This window comes from Alligator mississippiensis, chromosome 12, assembly GCF_030867095.1.
Source record: "Alligator mississippiensis isolate rAllMis1 chromosome 12, rAllMis1, whole genome shotgun sequence".
Classification (NCBI taxonomy): domain Eukaryota; kingdom Metazoa; phylum Chordata; order Crocodylia; family Alligatoridae; genus Alligator; species Alligator mississippiensis.
In genome coordinates, this window is record NC_081835.1 from 11,587,797 (window position 1) to 11,605,688 (window position 17,892).

At 44.2% G+C, this 17,892-nt stretch overlaps 1 long non-coding RNA gene across 6 annotated transcripts in view; it reads right to left on the reverse strand.

Annotated features, from left to right (window-relative positions):
• The window catches only part of LOC102561602 (uncharacterized), a 552,985-nt gene extending 535,322 nt beyond the window's left edge, over nucleotides 1-17,663 (reverse strand). The window contains exons 1-3 of one of the 6 annotated variants that reach the window (XR_009455909.1): nucleotides 17,441-17,663; nucleotides 16,762-16,883; nucleotides 15,902-15,990 (exon numbers count right to left, since the gene is read on the reverse strand). This is a non-coding gene — a long non-coding RNA (uncharacterized LOC102561602). The remainder of the gene's footprint in view (nucleotides 1-15,901; nucleotides 15,991-16,761; nucleotides 16,884-17,440) is intronic. The other 5 variants (XR_009455910.1, XR_009455912.1, XR_009455907.1 and 2 more) reach the window with 5 other exon arrangements.
• Between the last annotated feature and the right edge of the window lie 229 nt (nucleotides 17,664-17,892).

Below are 17,892 nucleotides of genomic sequence, written 5' to 3' on the forward strand. Positions count from 1 at the left end.
ACAACAGTGGTGTTTAATATTCTGGCCCCACAGCCCAGATAAGTGGTACAGAGCTAGTCCACAAGCCAGATCCCATGGGTGAGGTCAGTCCACAGGCCAGATCCAGTGTGAAGTCAGCACACGGGGTTGGTTTGCAGGTGTGATCCAGCACGCTGACATAACTCCATGTGCTAGATTCAGCTACAGAGCAACCCTGCACACCAGCATGATCTAGCACATGGTGCCATGTCAGTCAGCCTACAAGGCTTCCCACAGCCTACAGGGCCCAGAAATTTGGCAGTGTAGGAGTGGTAGCAACGTTAACAGCCACAGCTCCTTGAGCTGTGCCAGCACTCACCGCCTCTCAATTTTCTGGACCCATGTGGATCCTCAAAGGCTGGATGACACAGCTCCATGAGCCACATTTGGCCTGCAGGCCAGAGGTTAAGCACCACTGGTGAACCATGGTTAACGATGAGACCATCTATTCCGACCTCCCGTAAATCAGCACACTACATTTTTCCCCACTTGCATCTGTAGTGATCCCAATACCATGCCTACCACTTAGTTACTTCTTCTGAAAAGGCATGACATCCTGACCTGGAGACATCAAAGGACATCAGTAGGTACCAATGACTGATAGGGTGATGGCAGCATAAGATGAAAAGCCACGGACTTACTGCTGCAGAAGCGAACACGGGCTAAGAGCCACAAGAACTTGTTCCAATCTAAACCTTGCCTTCCATGCATTAAAATGGGCAGTCAGCCATTCAACCTTTGCACCTTGTTTTCAAGCAAGGGACAGTGGGGTAGAGCAGAGTGGCCTAAACAACAGGTCTATCCAAGTCTTTTAATGGACTCGGGTTGAGGGCTGTGAATTCTACAAGTCTCTGAACAGGGGTCTCAAAGATACAGCCTATGGAGCCCTATCATCAGGTCCTCAGTGCTGCCCCTCGGTCCTAGGTTGACCCACATGCCACATATAGTGCACACAAGACCAACCCCCGACACATGGCCTGGGACCTGCACCATGCACAGTGCCAGCCCTGGCTGCTCCAGGGCTGCACAGCATGCAGCATGGGCCACGAACCAGGCACAGACCATGTCACGCGCACTGGATCTGACAGAGATGGAGACAGGAGAGGTCTGTGGGCCTGATCTGACCTGTGAGGACAGTCGCATGCCATTCATCCAGCCCATGGACTGATCCTGCATCAGTCATCCAGCCCCCAAGGGGCCAGATGAGTTTTAAAGCTGGGATGTCAAACTTCCAAACATGCCTCCCATCACCCCCAGTGGTTAATAGTGACTCAGCTTCTTAGAACTGATGCAATAATATATATTTTTAACCACTGTTGTATTTGAAATGAAAAAATACACACTTGCTCATCAGTAAAACAAAACGAGTCATTTTTTTTCTTTTGGCATCTAATCAGCTTTGCTATTTGGTTCTCATGCATGAATGAAAACAGCTTGGGTGTTTTGATGGGGTAATCAGACATTAGAGAGCAACAGCCCAATAGAAGAACCTATACCAGATCAAATTGTGTAGCACATCACAACCACAGGCGAGGGGAATGGGGACTCTTCCTGTCCACATGGAAACATTTCTTTGCATATTATGTTTTTCAAGCTTTTCCCCAGCCTTTCCCAGGATCTATGTTAGGCATTTAACTATCGACTATTTTTAAGTATACTAACTATTCATCTCAGGTGACCATACTTAAAATCCAAGCTTTAGGTACAAGCTCGGATGTGTTTCATGGTCATAGGACTGTCTGCCTGTTCACATCGGGAGGGCAGCCAACCATATGGCCTGGTTATCAGCATCCCCTCAAGGGAGTCCCAAGACTGGACTATCAGGACTGTTACATGAAGGCCAGGACTAAAACTGAAGGAGGGTTGGATGGCATCTGCCAACAGAGTGTCTGGCTCTACTTGCAGCTATCAGTCTTCTATATTTGAAGCTAGTGAATTAATTTATTATATGATGAATAAGAGAGAAATTCTGATGCCAATTTACACCGAGGTGAACCCAGAGTTCACCAGAAGTCATACTACTCTCTCTAGTTATATACAGAGAATTTATATTTTTGTGAGAATGTATAATCAGATAAGGTTCTGGCCCACAGCCAGGAGAGCAAGAAAGGAATAATAAAATATGTACTGGAGAAAAGAACATTCAACCAATTCTTAGACAGGGTAGTACATAAGAATAAGGAAGCCCACTCATTCCCACTATACCAGCAAATACAAATGGCACACCAAAATGAGATTACAGTCCAAAGCAATAGGAATCAGAGGGAAGTTTGACATGACATGAGAAAGATAGACTGTGACAGTTGTCTCCCATCAGTCAGGTAAAGAACCTTCCACGCAAGGAAACAGGACTCAGGTTTGACTAAGAATTATTTTCCATAAAATCATGTCACAGGCTTTTTCAGGGAAAGGAAAAGCGACTTCAGCAGAACAAAGAGAAAGAAAAAGAAGAAAGAAAGGATCTTATCCGAGCCGCAGGAACAAAAGCAAATGACTACAGCAGAAATAACAAGTCAGCAACCAGTCCCAAAACAGTCTGGCAGACTATAAAATGTACCAGTAATTACCAGCTCTCCGAGCAGACCTCAGCGCAAGACAATAGAAGTGCTGCAGATGAGGTGAACAGATGGAAAGACAAAGCCAATCAAGACTCAAAATATATAATTCCAGCAAAGAGAATCACAGCCAGTGTGGACTGCTCAGTTCACATTTTTCTAACTAGGTCAAGTAAATATTTTTAACCCTTGGAGTACTGCCTATACCCTTCTATTTCAGACCCTCGTGCCCAAGAACTCAGAGGAAATATTCTGAATCCCATGTGGAAAATAATTAATTACAGAAAGGGGCATAGAAGTCAGCACTGTACTGAAAAACACACACAGACAGCAAGTGTAGCTACAATACAGAGATGGGGCCACCCAATATAAAGGAATCACAGCTGGTAGCAAAGAATTTGGGCAAATAGAACCTTTCTTACCTATAACAGGCTGGAATAACTGTTTGTTGGATATAAGTTAATACCATATATGAAGAATCAGCTATATAGAGACTAAAGCAGCTTTAATGAAGAACTATTGCTTCTGTTCATTGTACTCCACGCATAATGGTCACCGAAATCTCCACTGCTCTGTAGGAGGGTGCTTTGGTGATTTCAGCCTTCGTTCTGCTGACCCCTGCTTGATTACATGGTCTTTTTACTGCCTTTCTCTGTAATCTCCTTATTTAGCTGCTGCCTTGGGTCAAATCCTCCACTTACTGTCACTGTCAGTCCTCTAACCAGGTTTTACCAGCAAGAGGCACACTAAAATAAGACATCCAGGTCTTTTCTCTTTCCTCTTCTCCTTTTCTCTTTCAATTGCCTTTTCTCTTTCCTCTGTTCAGCAGCAATAGGAATGGAGAGGGTGTGGGGTTTTGTTGTGTTGGGGTTTTTTTGATGGGGGAAAGGAGCAGGTTAATCATGCTCACTTGGGGATCGGAGTTTAGCCTAATTGTGGGGTGGCCACGGCTCTGGAAAAGAGGTTCAACTTTGTGCGTTTCAGGGTTACGTGGATCCCTTTGGAGTACTGCTCTGCAATCCAGACAAAACCTTTAGCAGCCTTCAGTTAAAATGCACAAAGAACATGAATAGAAAGGTCACCCACAAATTTCACAATACTTAACAGACTACAGAAGAGACTTTTCAGAAGCTCTCGGCACTGACTTCAGTCTGATGCCAAAACTTTAATGGGAGCCTAGTGCAACACAAACAGCTTTTTTAAAATCCCACCCACAAAAGGCAATCAGACTTCCACTGAAGTCAAATGAAATGGTTCCCTTCAACGAAAGCAGGATCTGGCTCAAGAAATACTTGTTTCAAGACAGATAAATAAAAGTATCACCCCTGCTCCCGCCACCTCCTTGCCCCACACACACAGTGGAAAAACACTGGTGAAGGTAACAAAGGGTAGGTCTGAATCAGGGCACCTGGGCTGCCATTCACACATGCCAAACCTGGAAACGCAACGATGAAGCCAACTCATACCTACTGTAGCTGCTCTCAGAATCTCCATCTTCAGTATGCCTGAGTGCACACGGGCAAACACCCCGAAGCCATTTCACCACCACATTTCCAAGTTGATTAGATTCCCCAGTAGTGCTGGAGATGCAATATAGATGCAGTTGAAGTAAGTCAATACCAGGGCTGGGAACAATACATAAATTTCCAAAGGTCCACACCTATGCTTTGGCCATCTGGCTACACTCAGCCATCATCACCTTCACATCAGCATTTCAAGAACTATTGCTAATGTCATGGACATAGTCACTACAGGAGTATCTGTGCCCTGAAAGAAATCTGTCATCCAGCAAGACTCAAAAGGCTAGAAAAAGGATTTGTATATAATTGTGTTCAGCCGTTTTCCAAGAAGAGTGACAATTGGTTTTTGGTAACTCTGGAAGGTGTATGAAGTACCAAAAGTTTGTTTGTAATATTAGTAATGATCACATTTGTGGATATTTTAAGAAAATAAAAAGTTCAAAAAAGACCTACACATTTTTCAAAGAGCTACAAAACTACATGCCCTACCAATTGTCTAGAGCAGGGCTCTAAAGAAGAGAGAGAGAAAGCAAGCAAGAGGAAAAAAAAAAACAACCCTGAATTTCTACTGAGGGTGGGATTTTTATAGCCAAGGGCTTTCATCTCCCAACCAAAAGCAACTTCCATGTTTCTATTCTCCCCAGAACATCCAGAGCACAAGAGTGCTGCACTATTTGCTGATGGTCAATCCAGAGGCCACCCTAAAGGGCCTCCACTGAGTTAGTGGAAAGGCTCAAACCAAGAGGAAACAACCACATCATCACACATAGCACAACCATGTCAGAGCACAACCACAGGGAGAACTATGTCACCACTAACCTTTCACTGCACAGGCAAGACAAAGTGGCTTAGTGGATGTGGACCTTATCACCTCGTCCAGTGACCTGCTGGATGACCTCTCTGTGACTCAGTTTTCTAATCTGTAAAATTAAACTGGCCTAACTTGTAAAGTGCTTCAGATCCACGAATGAAATAGAAATCTAGTACCTTATCTCGATGCTCTACTGTTCTACGCTGACATTAGCAAAACTGAATCAATTTTGGCATAGGCTATGGGTCTAGATCCCCCCCAGAGTGTGTTTAGATTCTGCTTCTCTATTTTATATCCTGTTGATCAAGCACATTTTCTTTTGGCCTACATGTCAACCATCTGCAATATAAGTGGAACTGAAACACCCACTGAGATCATGATTGCAATCACAGCTTTATAGCAATAGTAATGCCAATATCAGCAGCATGGAGGACAGCCGAGTTTGGGTCGGCTTTGTCCAGGTTATTTTTTTAAAATAGTTTCACTTTTTCTCATCCTTTGCAAACTTACTCATTTTTGCTTGGTTTCCTTCAAGTGAAAAAAAAAGAGTGCTCCTTCCTATAAGCAGATCATAAGAATTTGTTGACCAAAGGCATGACAAAACTTCTACTTGGAAAAAAAAATTGCACACAAAAGATAGACTGCCTGAAGATCATCATATGCACTGAAAGATACAAATGATACAAGCTATGAAACTGGAATAAGAATATAAAATATTTAGAAGACTAATGGGAGCCATTAGCGGGGAATAATGAATTGTATTAAGAAAGAAAAAATTTAGGCCGAGTATCAGGAAATTGTCCTGATAGTAAGATCCACTAGTTGGAGGAGTAATATGTTAACTGAAGTGGAGGGAGCCTCATCTCAGTTAGAGCTATTCTGTAGTGAATCTAGTTAAATGTAAAATACGGAAAGATACCAATATGGGCGAGAGACTCTCAGAAAAGACTCTGACCCTAGTTTAACCTATGGCAGCTGATAGGCTCACCGTTATAAACTCCAAATAATACAAAATTATGTATTAGTTCCAAACTATCCTGACTTAAAAATCATGGAGCTGAAACACGTATATACATACACACACCCCAATGGTGGATTCTTATTTATCTTCTAACTTTTAGGTCCTTTAATCTGCCTCTGGATCACACTTCTAAGTTTTCCCCAGTAAACCAGAGGGCTATAATTTGTAAGCTGCAAATGAGATTCTTACATAATCACATGGCTCCAGGATCCAAGACCTTTATAAAACACATACACACGCCAGCAAATATCTTAAAACTCATCATAAAGTTACTATAGTCAGCAGCACTATATACTTACAAGCTGAAATCTCAGAAGCTTAGAAAAAAAGAGTTACAAACTATGGCCAAACCCAGACACAGACCCAAAACGGGTTAGGGTACATGTAGATATTACACTTAAATTAATCTAATTAGTAGGTGTGCTAAGTAGTTCAGACTAATTCTGGGCCAATCTAACCAATTGCTTATATACATTCCATGCACAAGGCTGTGCATTTCCTCCCCCAACTCCTCACACTCACTCGGGCCTATTTTTTGCCCTCCAACACCCCCAATCCCTGGACAGACAACCTTCTACTCCCTCTCTCCCACCCCGCAATCCCACCAACCCTCTTCCCAGACCTTCTAGCCTCCTTCAGTCATGTCTGCCCCTCTCCCCACCCCAACATACTTCAATGGTGCTCCCAGTGCTGCTCCTGGCACCAGTGAATGTTTGCACAAGCAGAACCAGATCTACAAGCACAAGGCTTAATGTATGATTGTAGATCACATCCCAGAAATGTCTGCACATGCCCTACGTATCACAAACCCACCTGTGCAGGCTGCTACTGAAAGGCCAAGTTTATTATTAATGTCTCTCCCCATAGCACAATAATAGTAGGTTTCAAGCTATTCATATGTGACATATTGGGTAAGATGATCTCCTAGGAAATGTTCCTTCCTCAGGATTCATCTATGGTTTGGGGATCTGCTAGATCATTTTGGCTAAGTACAGACAGTCAAAAAGCTCAAGGCTGAATCAAGTCAATCTTCACAGGTTAGTCTAAGATGTGTAGATTGCACCAATAGGCAAGTGAAGAGACATTCACTTTGATTTCAGAACTGCAGCCACATGCCCGCAGTGGCCCAAGCCAGCAGCTGAGGGGCACTAAAGCACACCTCCCTGCTTGGCTAGAGCAAACAGCTTCGGCCAAGACTAGCCTGACCATCCTGTGAGAGAGGGGTTGTGGGGGAGGCACAAAGCATCCTGGGATGCTGGGGGACTGTGAGTTGTCTTGAATCTGGAGGGGGTCTGGGACAGAAGTTCAATAAACCGATTTAACCGAAATCAGTTAAGTTTGATGCTACATCCATCCAGGTTTATCTTAAACCAGTTTCAGCTATTTTGAAAGCAGTTTATGTGCACTGAACTTCTGGGCTAGGGACAGAAGTCACACATAAACCAGTTCAAGTGATCAGAAACTGGTTTAAACCTGTAACGGAACATAATGAATCTATAAGTTCAGTACACATAAATCAGTTTCAAAATGGCTGAAACTGGTTTACGATAGACTTGATTTGATGTAGTATCAGACTTAACTGATTTGGGTAAAACTGGTTTATGCAACTTCGGTCCCAGACCCCTTCCAGGTTCCAGTTAAATCGGAGTTCTTCAGCATTCCAGCATTGTGCAGCCCTGGGCTGGGCTGGGCTGGGCTGGGCTGTCTATTCCAGCCAAGCAGGGCTGGCCCCACCCCTATCCTCCCTAGCCAGAGCACTGTCACTGCTCCAGCTAGCTGAGAAAGGGGTGGGGATGGGAAACCCTGCTCTGGGGTGCTGCCAGATCTGCCTGGCAAGGGGGCAGAAGCCTTTGCCAGGCATTCCCGGCCCCCCAACCCATCACTGCTCCAGTGGCAGGAGCAAGGCCAGGGCTAGACCCCAGTAGCCTGAGGGGAAGCGGGGGTTTAATCCACCCATTGCAGGGGGGACAGCACAGGCACCAACAGGCTCTGCTTGTGCACCTGGGGCCATTGCAGCCAGACAAGTAGCCTGAGGCAAATAAGGGGTTTAATCCCCACATTTCAGACAGCAGTGGTGTGGGCACCAACATGGTGCCCTAGGCCAAATCCCTCTGAGGAGCAGCCAGCTGGCCACAGGGAAGGGAAAGCCGAGGCTAGTTATGGAGCCTGACTCGCCACTGCCTCCTGCTGTGGCAGTGCGGCACAGGCCGGGATGGGCCCAGGGGGTGGGGGTCAGCACCTGCCACCTTCTGCCTCCAGCTCCCCACCTCCTCCCTCTCCCAGAGGTGGCAGCAGAGCAAAGTATCGTGGCAGATGCAGGTGAACCACCTGTCACCTGCTGCCTGCTCACAGCAGCACTGGACATTTGGGGTGGGCTGCTGAGGGCCAAGGCATGGGCAACAGTGTGGGAAGGCAGTGGACCACCCTGCGGCCCAGGGTCCTAGGCAGTGACTGGCCTACAGCAGCCCACCCCAAGCCCCCGGCACCACTACGAGCAGATGGCAGATGACACGTGCTTCACCTGTGCCCATCACAACAGTTCACTCAACTGCCACCACCAGGCAAAGGACTCAGGGGCTGCAATCCTGGGCCACAGGGCCAGGTGCTCAGGGCAGGCTTCTGCAGGCCAGGGGCATGGGCATTGGTGTGGGGAGGCAATGGACTGCCGCAGCCTGGTCGGATCCAGACCCACAGCCCAGGGGCATAGCCATTGACCTCTCCCTCTCCCAGAGGTGGCAGCGGAGTGATCCATCACAGAGGGCGGAGGTGAGACACCTGTTACCTCTGCCTGCTTGCAGAGCTGCCAGGTGCTCGGGGCAGGCTGCGATGGGCCAGTCACTGCCTAGGTGCCTGGGCCATGGGGCTGGGCCAGACCGGACTGCAGCCATCCATTGCCTCCCCCCACTGAGGCCCACACCATCCCACCCCAAGTATGCAGCACCACCATGAGCAGGTGGCAGGTGCTTCACCTGTGCCTGCCATTATGCTTTGCTCCACTTCCAGGAGGGAGAGGGAGAGAGAGAGAGAGAGAGCAGTGTTGCTGCTGCAGACTGCCTGCAGACCACAACCCCTGCGTAGGGCTGGAGGTGGTGGGCACTTACCCCCACCTCCTGGGGCCACCGCAGCCCAGGCTACAGTGGGAGGCAGCAGTGAGTTGGGCTCCATTAACTAGCCTGGGCATGACAGCCCCTGCAGCCAGGTCACCTCTCCCCTCCCTGCCCCTTCCCTGTGGCCACCTAGCCGCTCCTCAGAAGGACTTAGCCCAGGGCCCTGTGTTGGTGCCCGCCCCCCCCCCACTTCCCCTGCTACTGCTGCCTGCAATGGAGGGCTTAAATTCCCCCTTTCCAGACGCTACTGGTGTCTGGCCGCTGCTGCCCTGGGTCCATGGCCCCAGGTGCATGAGCAGAGCCTAATCAGTTCCCGCACCACCACCTTCCCTGCAATGGGGGGATTAAACCCCCACTTCCCTTCAGGCTACCGGGGTCTGGCCCCATCCCTGCTCCTACTGCCAGCCAGTGAGTGAATGGAGGTGGCAAGGCAGGGCAGCAACAGGGAGCTCCCCTGACAGGAGCTTTCTTCCTTCCTCTCCAGGCAGAACCTGGCTGGGGTCCCTGCAGGTCAGGGTGTGGGTTTAAACCCCTCCCCAGTCATACTCAGGCCTACCCAGGTCTGACCACCCCCACCCCCCTTAGTTTCCCTCCAGCCAAGGGCTCACTGTAGCACCCCCCCCAGCTTCTGTCCTGAGTCACTGCAGGCATGTGCCTGCATTTCTAGAGTCAAAAGTGAATGTCTGTCTACTTGCAAATTGATTCAATCTACGCAGGTTAAACTAACCTGCAAAGATTGAATCAATTCAGGCTCCAGCTTTTTTAATGTCTGTCCCTAGCCCTGTTGTGTTACAGATTTGAACCAGTTTCTGATCATTTATACTGTGGTATGTGTAATTTCTGTCCCTATCCTTTAGGTGCTGTGGAAATTTACAGCAGCTGCATATAGGCCTTAAAAGAGAACAGTTGGCCCAGTGGAACTGGAAGTGAGCTCATGCTTTATTACACTCTCTCTGGTCATGTCTTGTACACTAATGGGACAGCTGGGATAGCCAGTCTAACAGACTGTGCCACCAGCTTTAGTGCAGCTGACACCTCTGGCTGGAGGATTTTCTTTTGTTTTACATGATCAGTGCAAATGGGCCTGGATTATAGAAGACAGTCTGCTCCGTAGTGTTTCCAATGGACTTCCTTTTTGCTCTTGTACTACCACATTGGCTCTGATCTACAAGAACACTTAGCTGTATCTGCTGCTCCTCTGAATCAGAGCCAGACTGATACAAAAGGAGCTTTTTTCCCCAACCCCCATTCTTCCCCACTACTTTATCCCATGCAGGTCATGGCATCCATGTCACATTGCCTGGGAAGGGTTAACAACCCAACCAAAATGGACAAGACCCTGGCCTCACCCCCTCTTTCCAAACCAATTAACTCAACAGGAAAGCTGTCAATACTCAGTATTCTTCAGGAGTGATGCCACAGCCGTGCCCCAGAAGTCATTATACTTCCCTTGAGAAGCTCTCCCTGTAGTGGTGTCATCAGGCTCTTCACCACCTAATGCTCAGGTCGGTGCCTTGATAGTACAATCTGGCCTGTATGGCTTGCCATCTAGAAACAGACACATTAGGAACTAGAGAGACTTTACTTCTAAACCTAGGCTGTTACAGATACTAGAGGGGGAGCATTTGAGAAAAGAATCATATCCCTTGAACAGACAAGCTGAGCCAGTACTGCCTGTTTACAAAGTTTGTTTCTATTTTTGCTGCAGTATGTTTCTTCAGAGCTTCCCAGGTCCCAGAGCACGTTTTGAAAGGGAACAGCTCAAGGGATTCATGGTCTTGTGAAGGTCATCACAAGATAAATATCATGGAAGTGGTCTCAACTTTCCAACAATAAACTGTACCCCTGGAAAGCTCTTTACAGATGTGTTTTAAAGGGCACTGTCAAGAAATGGACTTTCTGTTTATATTTCAGCCTTTCCTCTGTAACATGGGGATTGTGGAAATAAACTTGTGTTCATGAAAGCTTGTGTTCATTTTATATCTCGACAGACAGACAGACAGACATTCGTAGAACTTTTAGCCTGCACTAAGTTGCCAATAGTAAGGGACATAACAGAGGGAACTGTCCATGTATTTATTGTAAGAATTAACACCACGTTCTGACCCAGTCCTTCAAGACCTTTCAGTGTCAATATCCAAAAATCAATCTATCCAACTAATAGACTGTATACAACTACCCTTGTGGACTAACAATAATCAAACTGCATTTACTGGCGAGGCAAACACAGACTGGCATGACTGTGCAAGTTATTGTTATATACCATTTGGGATCCAATCATATAATCTCAGAAATTTTCAAAAGCAGGTTGGATATACACTTGCCTGGGATGGTTTAGTCAAGGTTGATCCTACCTTAAGCAGATGGCTGGACTAGATAACCTTCCAGCCCTACTTTCCTATGATCCTATGTTGTATCATCATGCTCAACAAGTAGTCATCAATAACTCAAGTTCCTGGTTTAGTTTGATATTTGTGAGAGCCATAAATGTTCTCAACTTAGACCCATGAATCTCCATTTGCAATAAATGCCCGATAGAAGAATGTGGGCAGCAGTGTTAACAATTGCAGCCTTGGTGGACCAAGAATAACTGAATGCATATTTAGTAAAACTAAATATCTTTTCCCTTTTTTTTTACATTAAGTGATAATAGGGCAAAAGTCAGTGTTACACCATTAAAGCCAATGAACCTACACTAAACATATGGCAACTTATCTTAAAAAAAAAAAAAATCTTACAATGAGTATTCTTGATAACCAAAAGGAGAATGAGCAAAGTAGACAACAAATATACAAAAAAAAAACCCCACCACATGATCCATATAGACAATATTAATTATGATCTTTTATCTTTCTTACATGGATAAAGTGTTACAACATAGGCAGCACCATTTATTTTCCTAACCTTTAGCATATAGGAAAATTCCTAAAAACCCTGTATAATCTGGGAACAGACACCAAAAAGAATTCATGACCGAAGGTTACTGGATTGTCATGGCCATTAGACTTTCCTTTCTAGTACACCAAACAGCATTTCACTGCCATCTCTTGGCAGCTGTGCAGATAACACTAAAGTCTAGGGATAAGAACTTTTTTTTGTGTTACACAAATGCAAATATATCAAATAAAGATGAGTCCAAATTTTAGTATTTGCCCTGAATCCAAATTCCCCAAGGATCAAGGAGGCTTCAATCCGATGTTATGGCCATGCCCATGTCTAACATCACTCTATTTAAATACATTTGAGACATTATTTGATTCTGGACCCTAAATATTGAATCAGCTCAAGTTAATCCTGTTATGTTATTGTTTGTATTATAGCAAACCCTACAGACCTGAAGCTAGGAGCACAGCTCTGTAATGCAAAACTCCAATTCTTGCACGAGACCTATGTTAGCATTGTGCTACAATTTAAACATCCTCAAGGACTACAGATACAGGAACCAGGATAGAATAGGGATGAAGAGGTAAACTTGGGCCAAAGGCCATCCTTGGTTAACTGTGATCAAAACAACCCCAGTAGAGATGGACCAGAGCAGACAAAGAGAACACGAATATAACTGTGTCATAAATTAATCTATGGATACAATGGCATATGCAGAAGCCTGCAAGTATCTTGAATGAAGAGTGGTAAGACTGAAGTGAAGCTATTTTAAATGTATGGATGTGCAATGCATTTCTAGAGCTCTAAAGTTTTAATCACAACCTGAATGTAGGCAGCTTGCTACACAGGCTTCCTAGCTAAGTTTGACAGTGATTACATTCAATTCGCTGATGCCATGCCTGAGTTTGCCCATTTTTTGCATGTTATCAGCATTAATAATTCCCACCAAAATAAACAGAGTATCTGAAACAATGATTTCCTGGCTCTGTTCTCCAGTGTCAAGTGTTCTCTCTTTGTATACTTTGTCACTGATTAGTGTTAATCATCTTGACCTGGGCAGTTAACAGTTTAGGATCCTTCAAACTGTTTTCATTAGAAGGTGCTAGAGCCAGGTATCTCTGATTCAGTCCTATTTACAAGGAACAGAGAGAGCCCCATTTCCCAGAAAAGTGGAAAAATCTAACAAGATACAATATCTTCGCTCACAGGCCCCAGCTTCTTTCAGTCAGCCATCAGCCCCACAAGCTCTATTCAGGCCTCCTCCAAGATCCACACATCCAGTGCTTGTTCAGGCTGGGTCTGGTGCTTCCTTCCCAGTCTTGTTTTTCCATTTTGGGGGGCCTTTTCACCTCTTCCACCTTTTTGGCCTCTTACCTTTTTCTTCTTAGACACACAAACCTTCCAAGAACAATACCACAAAAACTCCTCCACCCAGAGGTAACACTTTTCTGAGCAGTAACTTGAGCTGTATTTTGGATACAGGCAGCTATCATCCCTTAAAGAAAATGTACATTTCTTACAACAATATTAAATTAAATTAAATTAAATTAAATTAAATTAAATTAAAAGGTGTTAATTACCTATCCATCCCACTTACAATGAGGCGTAACCAGTTGTGTAACAACAGCATCAAACTCTCAGGGGGAAAAGTGGAACACCACCTCCCTTCGCTCCCTCCACTGGTTGAAAGGTCTCTGGCCTCCAAGAATATAACATGGCTGCTCATGTGATTGCAAATATAACCCATTGGTCAAAAATGTGTGTTACAGGACCTCTTAAACGCTTCAACCGCAGGGGACACAAATCTGCTATGGGTATTATTGGAGAGACTGAACCCCTTAGCACAAGTTCATGGTTTGGAGGGTCTTTGGTTTGGTATATCAGCTAAAATAACTTCCATCACAAACAATTTACAGGAGGATACGATACAGAAGGGCTATTCACACTGTCCCAGGAGCTCCTTTTACAGCTTTAGACCCATTCTATACTCACTCCTACTCTGTTTCCTATGTGTAAGCTGTACTCCTTTTCCCAGCACAGCCGGAGAAATAGAAAAGTGAAGCATCAAAATTGCTAAAGGACCAGATCCAAAACAAGACTTAAATAACTTAGATTGAGAATTAGGCAGGATGTAAGTGTCAAAGCACAAAACTGTGATCCTGAAACTCTTCACTCAGTTGCCAGCTAGATATGGAAGATATTCAACATCCAAGTTCTCCAAGTGCCTGAACTGCTTCTGATCATGCCCAGAAGCTCCTTAACCTTGTCAGTGCTGAGCAGCGCACCTCAGCACCTGCCCCATACACAAGCTCCACTGGGAATCACAAACTAGACATTCCTCCTCTTGCTTCACCTGTGGGCCCTGGCTACTAAGCTATTATTTCTGGGGGACGCAGGATTGTGAAGAGACAATAACTCAAGTCTCCACCTTGCCAGATGAGAGCACCACCGCCACCTGCTCAAGAAATGCTCTATCCACTAAAAGCTATTATGTCCAGGAGCTACGTTCCATTGCCTACTTCAATGGAAGCACAATACTCACTGATTGAGAAGAAAAGAGTGCAAATCCTGCTCAATCTTTTCTTAAAAAGGCCTCCCTTCAGAGGGCTGTGAATCACAAGGAAAGGAAAGATTTCTCTTGGTACCTCTGAGAGCAGCAGGGTTTAAGACCCACCATAGTCTACACCATTTGCTTAAGGGGGAGCTGAGCATGTAAACTTGAAGTGGTTTCCTGCTCATCATATTGGCTCTTTTGGAGATGCACAACTCTCCCCATGCATTGGAAAGGGAATTTAAGTGCCTAACCCAGGGCTATAGATTTTGCCCCAGGTCAAGGCACCTAGACAACTACAAGGCCTTGTCCTATGAAAGCCAATAGATTTTAAGTGCTTCGCCACTTGCCTGTCACTAGCATGCTGTCTCCATACTAGACTAAATGACTTAAAGCCACAATGTAGCCTCAAATTAAACCAAATCTATCAATGAAACAGAAGACACAATGACAGTTGTGATGGAGCATGATGAACAACATATAGGAAGAAAAAAAACCAACACAGTAGTTAACCATTATCTAATTATCCCTCAACCTAGGATCAGTAAATGAGAACTTCTCCAGTTCTGCCTACATAGCCAGACCCTCCATTGGTACAGTTAACTGTTAATGAAGTGTAAGGAGGCAATATATTCCAGCTGAGAATCTGGCCTGTAAATGGTTTGTTCATTGTAAAAGGACTCCCAATCTTGATTTCTGGAACGGTATATTTTTAGGAGCAAAGAATTGAACAGTTGTGAAAGAGTAAGGAAATCTGTGATTGAAAGAGTAAGGTAACCTGTGTGAATATTTAAGCAACTGTTATTACAAACATGACCTTTTTATAATAAATATTAATTTTGCCAAAACAACCTTCCAGATACAGTGATATAGTGGGGAAAGGAAATAAGTAATACATCACTCAATTCCATTTTACAGAGAGCACCTTCATCCCAAATTAAAGGTCACTAAACACTCACCTCAAAATGAGATTGCTTTGGATTTCTTTTTCTGTACTTCATGAGAGTCATTCATGGGTGACTGCTCCAAAAGGAGCAATATCAGGCTGCAGTCTTGCCAAGGAGGAAACCTTTATCATTTGGGTCCCTCCCTCCAGCAAAGGATCATTTTATTATTAGGACTGTCAGAACTAGCTAAAGGCTACCAATAATGTCACATCGCTGCTGGGAGAAGTAACAATTCTTATTGTTGGTGTTACAGTATTGTAGTTATTAGTGTCGCAATAGCGGGTAGAGTTCTGGACCAGGATTGGGCCCCCGCTGTGCTAGGGCTCTGCGCAGACACAGTATAATTGCTACCTCTTTCCCCAGAGAGCTGAGGCAAGATAGAACAGGCAAATAGGAAAACTTGCAACAAAAACAAAAGACAACAGAAAAGAGAAAGGGAGGACAAAGGTTAAAATCATTGCACAGTTCTACAGATATCTATTGCTTACCTAGCAGGTCCTTAGGCTTCCACGTTTGTTCATGTGTCCTATTTACAGCTGCACAGAATAGATGGTCTCTTTTCTGTGTCAACTTCAGCCTAACAATTTAATAGCATAAAAACAACCGGAATTCAAGTTAGGCTAAAGACAGGTGTGATACACGTGCCTGAGGCAAAGAACCAAATTGTACAGCTATAATTTTGTCAGTAACTTTTATAAATAAGTATTACATCAGACAAAAAAAAAAAAAAAAAAAAGAGCACCTCACATGGTGAAACTTTTTCTAAGTCACCTACCACATTTAACATTCTCTCATTAGACTTTAAGTCCAAATTTCCAATTTTCACAGGATTATATAGATCAATGTTATTGTCCCATATACTAATACTGGTACACTATTACTTAATGTGTACAATAAAGTATTCCTTTTGTATAGAAATTAGACAGTAAATGCCATGGTTCAATAAGACTTCCACCATTTAACACCCCCATGGCACCTCAATGCTTTGAATTCTGGGTGTATTCCAGAAACATTTGAAACATCCCAATTCTTTCTTAGTATCCCAGCTTCTGCAGATTAATTCTGCTATTATATTTAAAATAAACTATAACTCAAGACCTTTATATCTCCTCCTCTTGCCTTTCTTTCTGTTATGAATCAATAAAAGTGTATTCTTAGCAAACATGACCAGACAGGGAAATGAATAACTCAAAAATCATTTGAGGGAGACAAAAGCTCCACAGACACACAGCTGGCAATTTCTTTGTCCTTCACATATGACTGGGAACATTGTATAACACTAGAGAGAGATTACTGCTAAACGTGAGGCAAAAAATTCGCACTGCACCACGCAATTCTTACTGCATACCTGTGCAATGCTGCTGCACTTCAGCTCGAGTTCAAGGTTTGTAAATGCCATCACTCTCCAACAGGCTTTAGAGGCAAGATTAAAACCCAGAGTTCACCACACAGAATTTCAAAACACATTTCCTTTAAAAAAAAAAAGAAAGAAAGAAAACAGAATTTGAGTCAAAATGAATAAATGATCTGAACCCCAATTAACACTAGTAACTCAGAGGAGAAGTTGTCCCTGGAGAACAAAGCAGTTGGGCAGCATTTCAATTATAGGAGAACAAACTCAACCCATCCCTTTTGCCTATTCTGCAGTCTGGGTACTGCAACGTTGACTACAAGTGAAGGACTGGGTTGCATGAAAGTAGCTATAATCTTCAGCAAATTCAGATTGAACTTCAGGTTGGAAACTATGTCTGAGATACAGTCTGTGCTTAGCCAGCCTACAGCACCCACAAAAAAAAACAAAAAACAACCTCCCTGTACATGACATGGAGAGACTCCCCCATAACACTGCAGAACTTTATCATATAGTACTTTGGGTTTGATTTGTAGGTCTGATACCATCTCTTTAATAGGCTTTCAGGACACATGAAGAGGTTTCCTAATGTAGTGAATACCAGACTCTGAATGCAAGCAATAAAAGGGTTATATTTTCAAGCAGGTCTCAAAAATTCCTTCAAACACTGACCTACCTGAGATAAGGCTCTCTCCCAGAAGGAAAAAAAAAGACTCAAGCCCTCATTAGAGGTAGACTGGAAAAACTTTGCAACTCTTCAAATACAGCTAGGCTTACAACTTTCCTGAAAGAGAGGAAAGTTGTCTGCTCTCCTCATTACCCAGCTTGAGACGCTAATTAGTAGGAAGGCTTCACCTGTGTTCCTCAGGTGTTACACGCTGATGAAGCTGAGGTTAGAAAAAGAGCATTAGAGAAGACTGGCAGTGTGGAAAGTACTGGTAATGTTTGTTGTTGTACAGGTGGCTGTGTGTTGGGCAACCTTCGCCTACTTCAGAGGAAATTCTATACAAATTGCTCTGTTGTTGTTTTTAAGTTCCTGCACTTTTATGTATTTTTACTAATAAGCCATTTTCACCTAATTGGTGCGTCTGATAATCTCCGGTTTGGAAGGCTGCCGCAGTAACGAGA